Consider the following 8,679-nt stretch of genomic DNA (forward strand, 5'->3'; position numbering starts at 1 on the left):
GTTCATCTCTACCAGACCTCTTCACTACTTCCTAGTCACCTTCCCATAGTGGCCTCTGCCAGTTTAAAATTACTTTATTCACTCTTCTACTGTGGGCACACCAACCATTTTCAAGTTTTAGGTTTCCTACCTTTCCCTATTTCTCCTGGAGGTGTTCTCCCCTTAGTGTGTGACCCATATCCAATAATACTACTGCATTTGCTCTAGATCTAAGGTCCACATATGAGGGAGAACATATGATTTTTGGCCTTCTGAGCCAAAAATCTAGCTAACTTTGCTTAAGATGATGTTCTCCAGTTTCATCTATTTACTTGCCAATGACAAAATTTCATTCTTCTTTGTGGCTGAGTAAAATTCCGTTGTGTGTAAATACATTTTCTTAATACATTCGTCAGTAGTGGGGCATCTTGGCTGCTTCCATAGCTTGGCTATTGTGAATGGTGCTGCAATAAACATGTGTGTGCAGGTGCCTCTGGAGTAACCTGTGTCACATTCCTTTGGGTATATGCCCAGGAGGAGGATTGCTGGATCATATGGCAGATCAATGTTTAGTTTTTAAAGAAGCCTCCATATTGTTTTCCAAAGTGGTTGTACTAGTTTACATTCCCACCACCAGTGTACAAGGATTCCTTTTTCCCCACATCCTCGCCAACACCTGTTGTTGGTGGTGTTTTTGATGATAGTTATTCTAACAGGGGTGAGGTGGAATCTTAGTGTGGTTTTGATTTGCATTTCCTTTTATGGCCAGGGATGGTGAGCATTTTTTCATGTGTTTTTTGGGCATTTAATTTCACATTTTCTTAATTTATTTGTCAGTAGTGGGGCTTCTTGGCTATTTCCATGGCTTAGCCTGCCTGCCTGCCTTCCTTCTTTCCTTCCAACCGGGTCTTACAATACAGCCCAGGCTGATCTGGAGCTCATGATCCTCACGAGTGCTGGGATTACAGATGTGCACCACCACTCCTAGCTATTTCCCTTATTTTCTTCTATAATTCAATATATTATGAATGTCATACCAACTCACATCTCATAAAAATTTTGGGAAATTTCAACTTTAGCACATATGATGAAAAGTGAATAAAAATATGTAACATCTTTTTAGTAATTCATCAGTAAACCACCTAGTGTAATACTTAAGTGTATTTTCCAGATTTCAGATACAGACTTTGATGTCACATAAGAATAAAGAAAATGGTTAGAAGTGACTTATGATTGTGTATTTGTAATGTAATGAGAACAGCAATGTGGCTAAGAGTAAACCATTGTAGACAGCCAACATAGTAAAGGAAGCGTGAAAAGGACAAGCCAAGTGATAGACGTCAGACTGCATGTTGCAGAAAGTTGGAAATGGAGTGAAGTCTGGCAGTGACAAGTGGTCTAAGCAGATCACAGAAGAGATGTGAACAGGAGTGAGTGATGCTGCTGGGGCAGGGAAGCTGCAAGGAGCTGAGAACCAGCAAGGTCAAGGAGAAATGAACAAAAGCACAGCCATGCCCTAATTAGCTGGCAATTTGTTATAGAACAGCCTTACCACCTGGAGAGCAGAATGTAACATTTATTGGCACACACCATCAAACAAGCCAAATTAGAGCAGGCTGACTTCTAGGTCTCCAGAGCAGGCTAGAAGGGACAGTCACCAATAGCGACACGTCTTGAAGGCTGAGAGAGAAAGAAGCATGCTTAGGAAGATCAGTGTAAAGTCCTAAACATTATGTATTATGAGCAGTCTTTCTTTCATTCTGTCCTCTTTGTTTTTGAGACAGGGTCTTACTGTGTAGCCTAGACTGGGCTTGAACTCAAGATCTTCCTGCCTCAGCTTCCAATGTGCTGGAATGCTGGGATCAAAGGCTTGTGCCCCTATGCCTGGCACCACCAGCCTTTTAAGGATGCATTTGGCCTTTGGCTTAGTGATATGATATCTTAACCTGAGATTTTGCTATCAAATGGATAAGAAAAGCTGTCTATGTCTTTACTACACCATTGTTTCTACTAAACTTTTGCACAAAAGGGTTATATTTCTCTTTAGCCTTGGGAATGCATGTGACTCACTGCTCTTTCGAATTCTGAACATCCAGTGAACTCTTTAAGTCACCACCTTGCACCTTTGCCTCAGTCTTCCTCTCTGCTTCACGACTCTATTCACTCCTAGCCCTGCTGCTGGTGGGACCTCTTTGTGCTCGTCTCTGTAACAACCTTCTTCCTTCGTCCTGTTTTCCAGATATAGGATGTATTATGCTGTAAATTGATATTATCTCACCTGTGCTAACACCCAAGCAGAACAATCTAATCCTTCCGATCCCAGGCTCTGTAGCATGTCCTATTCACCCTGTCATTTCACCCACGTGTCCAGGGTTGGTCCACATTTCAGTCTTTATACCATTTATCTATCTTGTTCCCGATTCTGGGAGGACAGTTCAGGGAACTGGCTTATTAACCCTTTTCTTCATGCCTTTCTGCTCAGAAAGCCTACATCTCACATTCCCCAAATTAAAATCCAGCTTCTTTCATTCTTTTCTCTTGTGTCTTGGCACACTTTCTCATCTTCTAGACATAGCTGATCAGTTTTCCTTTTTAATTTATGGAGATCTATTCCTAGAATGCCAACATTGTTGCTTCTTGTTTGAGACAGATCTTGCTATGTAGCGTGGGTTAGCCTCAAACTCGTGATCCTCCTGCCGCAGCCTCCAGATTGCTGGGTTTACAGGTGTGCACCACACTGTCCAGTTCTGTCACTCCATCCAGAAAGTTCATGAAACTGTGAGTCCTAATTAAAGGATAGTGGTGAATCTCTGTGCACATGAGGACTTTGTATTACTCAGTATAAATGTATCATCTCATCCTTAGATTTTTCTCATTGAACACAGTGAGTCTGTGTTTCCTTCCGAATGAAAACCATGCTTATTTAAATTTCCTGGTTTTGGTCCATCAGGTAAGCAACAAATTTGAAAGATAGACTATCAGTTTGCTGCTTAAGTCTTAACAGTTTTGAAACCAGTCAATAAACACAATTTTGTTGGGTAGCAACCATTCTTTCTGGTTAGACTATGCTGCATTTTCTCCCAGCAGAGATTCAGCAACCCAGTGCCTTGTGTGACTTCCCTGACTCCTGTCACTGCTGCCACTGAATGCACTCCATCTTTTAAGAACCCTTGAACACTAGGTAAATTAATTTATGGTATATGTCATTTACTTCCCCTTCTGCCTTGGTCTCTTCTGCGTAGGACCATAAGCCTCTGAGGCATTTGAAGTGCTATGTTCAGTTGCTTAGTAAATCCTTAGCATTATAACATCAAATTTAGATGACAGTCATGGTGATGAATAAAGGAGACTATCATACCCCAGAGAAGTTATGAGTCAAGAATGTCTGGTTAGATTTATTTAGAATGAGGTAATAGACAAGATAGGGCCCTAACAATACGACTGGGTTCATTTTAAATTCAGATGACAACCATCTTGTAGTCCTAAAATAATGACTTCTCCTAATATATTCTGTCCGTGACTTAATTGCCTCACACTGGTTTAGAAACAGAGTCCAAATGCGATAGGAGCTGACAGAAGCTTAGGCCTGATGCCCGTTCAGTCAGAATAGGGACAGGACTGGCAGATGTAACAACAACGTTTTAAACCCCAGCCAGCTGACAGGAAAGTAGGTTAGATAATAAGCAGCAACTTCTATTCACTGCCCCAAAGGCCATAGTACACATTGTTAGAGAATGATACAGAAATGCACACTAGTGGTTCCCTTCTTTTATCAATGGATTGCAGGGCTTGTGAACGACTCCATGTAGCCCGTACCTTCTGCCTTGCCTGGACTGTCACCTACCTAAATAACTCTTGCTTTTCCTCCAGTCTCAACCTTTTTCTTAAGCCAGACTTCCTCTTTCCTTGATCACCTAACATGTTCTCTCCTCCCTACTTACCATACTCAACTCCATCCAGACTCGCCTCCTTTGTCATAATAACTTCCTAGTGTGGCCCATGATTAGATAGTGACGCATCCAGTTCTTTCCGCATTTTGAATGAAATTATCACTGGAGAGCCAAAGAGATCAGAGAGAAAGACAAGCACTTTGAATGAGTCTTTAATACACCCTGCCCCTGGTCTATGTTTCTCTCCCTAGCACTTTTGCTACTGCTCTATTGACAGAAGAAGAATGGGGCTTTGGCTTCATGAGAACTGAGGGTGACCTGGGATGGGAAAGAGAGTCAATAAAACACAGATTTTTGTAACCATCTTGTCATGCTCAAGCCAGATCCCTCCCCAGGGCATCTCCAGCATAGAGGGCTGAATCAGAGACTCGGACCTAACCAGTCATACAAGCAGCAAACTCAAACAGCATCCATAGTTGGAATTCTGTGGCCAAACTCTTTTTTGAATGCTACAGGGTTCAGGTGCCAATCTATAGTCTTCCTGCCAGGATGGTCTTTGTGATGTCCAAATAAAGTGAGTATGAGATATTCTTGAAGTTGGAGAATGTGGGAGACTATTTGGTTACAGGTATGAGTGGGGGCTGGGGTGGTAGGACATCTTGACTGAATGGTGCAGGGAGGTTGTGGAGTTGGTAACGCAGTGACAATATGTGTGCAATGCCCAACCACAAAAATCAGTGTAAGATGTTAGACCACTCTGATGCTTTTTTTTTCTTTCCATTAAAATAGTTCACATATTTTTTTCTTTCTAGCATCCAGAGTATGTGTTCAGTCTGGTTATTAGGGGCTGTAATTGTAGATACTAGAGTGTCTCTACTCAAACTGTTTCCATTATAGAATTTATGGCAATTGTATTGTGCTGCTAGTCGATCTACAATCTGCTTATCTTCTCACACTATTTTTTTTTGGTGGTGGTGGTGCTGGGCTTTGAATCCAGCTTCACACTTGCTAAGCAGGAGCTCTACTATTTGAGCCATGCTTCCAGCCTTTTTTGCTTTTAGTTATTTTTTAGATAGAGTCTTGTGTTTTTGCTAACCTGGACCACAGTCCTCCTATTTACACCCCTGTATAGCTGGGATGGCAGATGCATGCCACTATGCCCAGCTTACTGGTTGAGATGAGGTTCACTAACTTTTTGCCTGGGCTAGCCTTGAATCTCGATTCTCCTGATCTTTGCCTCCTGAGTAGCCAGGATTGAAAATGCGAGCCACTGCACCCAGCCAAAGGTGAATGCCCATTGTTTCTTGGAAGTAAGCTTTTTTGGCAGGGGAGTGGTGACAGTGCTGGGGTTTTTGAGCTCAAGGCTTTGCACTTGCTAGGCAGGAGCTGTACCCCTTAAGTTCTGCCCTCAGCCCTTATCTTCTCTATAACTGAAACTGCGTCTTTTAATTCTTAGGGTTTTGTATAATGCTTCATTACCTTTTAAATCTGTGAATAAAGGAACAAGAATAATTTGCTGTTGATGAACATCTGTAGACCTGTACTAAATCATATCAAAGCATACGAGAGTAGATACACCTGGACAGTGCAGCCAAGAGAAGATAGTGTACCTGAATCATTCCTGTAGCTCTGCCTGAATCATGAAATGAGTCCCTGAGTTCTCTGCAGATCACAGGCCAGAGGCAGAACAAAGCAAGGAGAATGGCGTTCTTCTCTGTAGTCAGGTTTAAAAACACTCTACTCTCTTGTTTCCATGGCAAGAAAATCTCCTGGGTGCGTTGCCAGGAGGTCCTCCTGCAGATATTGAAAAGAAAGAGAAGAAGGTAAGAAGCAACCCAGAGCTATGTTTTCTGAAAACAGCCCGGCTCTCCTGCTGATCACCGACTGCTGCCACACCACGGAGACACCTCTTCCAATGGTGCCAGGCCGCCTGCACTCAGCATGCTGGAAGCTTGTGATTAATTCTGTTTGACAGCAGCAAAAAATGGTGCCTGGCCTTGGGTGCCAGCTGATTACTTCCAGTATGTTTGCCTTTGAAAAATTCCATTAATGATTCGTAATATCTATTCAACTTGAGAGGAGAAAAGTGCTTTTCTGAGAGAAGGAAAAGCAAATTGGATCCAGTCTCATGGAAAATCCTAATCTACAGAGAGGACATTTGATGGCAGAGGAGTTGAAGGAATTGTCAACATTTTTCTACACAAATGATTCGATCCGTCATTGACAATATGGCATTAGAGAATGTGTTGTGAAGAATAAAACATTTTGATTGTGAGGCTTTCCTTTTCTTTCTAAGTACAGATGTGGAAATTTTTAATGTTCAGTTGAACATGTATTTAGTAAGTGCCTACTGAGTTCAAGACCCTTGGTAAAGATTTATTGAATTGAGTGTGCTGCTATAAATGTTTCTAATGACAGTCTGTGCAGGTCCTGAGGGAGCTGACCATCCAAGACAGTGATTCTCAGCTGTGGCTTCTTGGTAGATCCCAGGGGCTCCAGACAACTTCCGACTCCCCAGAAATTCTAATGTAATTGCTTTGCAGTGGGGCGTGTGGTGGCAGTGTTTTTCATATGTCTTCTCACATGCATGATGTACAGTAAGATTTGAGAAAGAACAAATGACACAAAAGGAAGGGAAAAGGTAGTATGTGGCCAGGTCCCAGTAGATGTACAAAGGACACTGTTTTTAAATGATCTGTTTGAAAAGACTGAGGATTTAAAGTAAGAGAAAATTATGTTTCATTGAGGCTTCCAGGAAGTAGAATCTCAGTGGACTTTAAATATGTAAACTCTTGATGGAGAGGGAGGCTCCAGGAAGAGGATCAAAGGCCAGGACGGGAAAGAATAGGGCCAGTTGTGTGAACACTGGGCAACTAATGTATAATTATGAGAAAGGAGGACATGGTTGATGGCCATTCTTCTGGAATCACCATGAATTTGTCATTTCAGCTAGGTCAGGAATATATTTATAAAGAGATGCGATAGGTCAGCAATTTTCTTTCTCAAGCTGGAGATATTACTTTGATAACAGCAGGGTTAAAAGTTGATTAGGTATAGAGGAGCCTTCTATTCAGAGTGTGTGGTCATCAAACCAGAAGCATTTTAGTCAACTATAACTCATTGTTTAGGATTTTGCTCCCACACCAGAGCCAAGAATCAGAATCTGCATTTTAATCAAATCTTCATATACATGCCAAGATCTAGGAAGGACTACTTTGGTTACAAAACTATTATGACATCATTAGCTATAATCAATTGAAGTAGAGTAGTGCATGTATTTCAATAAGTAAGTTTCTACTCGACTATGAATGTGATTGACAATAGTATTAGTAGGCAATAATCTCTTTTAATCTAGTATTTTTTCACATCTGTCACTTTATTTGCCCCTATAATATAGCTTTCTCAAGTGTGATTGATACATTGAAGTTAATGTGACTTTGCCTAGGTAGTCCTCTCCAGTTCTAATCCCCACAGCCAAAAGGAGAGAACCTTTTCACTTTAGATCTTGGTAATGTTTCTTGTGCCTTTCAATTGGATGTCCTCAACGTTACCTCTGAAACTCCATTAAGATCCAGTGATCTGTGCTCTGCCATCCCACTGCGCACAGGTTTAGGTGGCATATGGCAGATGGAAAGGAAAGACACAGGACTGGGAAACCTGAGGTCCACAGAAAAATGAGCTAGCTTGGGTGCATGGGGATTATTTACCTCTTTAATTAGATTAAACAAATAGTAATAAATCATGATACAGAGAAGTGTTACTAAACGGAAGAATATTATGTGGATAGCTAGTTTCCACTGTTGCCTCTGACCTTAAAAAAGCGTTATATTAATGAATAATTATCAAAACATTCCTTTCCCAAATAGTATTAGACTTGGTTATATGGTTAAATTCCTTAGGCTGATATTTAGCAGTGACAGCTACAATACATTAGTTAAAAAGTCATTGAAAACAGCTATGTCAGGACTGGCTGTGGTGGCATACATCTGTAATTCCAGCTACTTGGAAGGTCAAGGCCCTGAGCTTAATCCCAGTATTGCAAAACTAGCAGATAACCCAGACTCCACCAAGATTCTGATTCAGTAACTGGGGTGAGGCATGGGAATCTTCACTGAGATGAGCATCCCTATACATTTTGTTGGTGCTAAGAATACTACATTTTGAAACAAAACAAAACAAACAAAAACCATTGCTGCTTGTCATTATACTTTTAGGAATGTATAACTTTTGACTAGTACCAGTGTTACCTAAAACCTAACAATAGGTAATTACTTAAGCCTAGTAAACTGTAGACTGACCCACAAAATCAGGCACACTTGGGAAGAAGGTAATTCTAGAATGATTGTGCATTTGCTGTAGGATTTTGTATTTTAAGCATTGATATATGCAGTCTACTAGATTATTGGTCATCTTGCATTTTTGTAGGATGTATTTCACTGACTGGACAGCTTTTATAAGAAATTTGTAATTATTATCTGACTTTCTGGTGCTGGAAGTTTCTTTCTTAGCTACTTACTATTAAAGAAAGGAAAGAATTAAAGAAATGAACAGAGGAAAGTAGGAGAAAATAAGTTCCAATTAGGAGGTAATTCAATGGGGAAGAAACATTAGATAAAATTAAAAAAATTGTCCTGTTGTAAATTTTAGCAGGAGTCAATGTCAAAAACTTTTTATATCAGAAAGTGAGAGTTTTAATACTTTCTTATGCTGAATTTATTTTGGACTTTCACAACTGGGTCTAGGTAAAGTCTTTATCACATTCCTATTTAAAATGCAGCTAAGAGAATTTATATACATAAATATCTATCAA

Source organism: Castor canadensis, chromosome 9 (assembly GCF_047511655.1).
Source record: "Castor canadensis chromosome 9, mCasCan1.hap1v2, whole genome shotgun sequence".
NCBI lineage: Eukaryota > Metazoa > Chordata > Mammalia > Rodentia > Castoridae > Castor > Castor canadensis.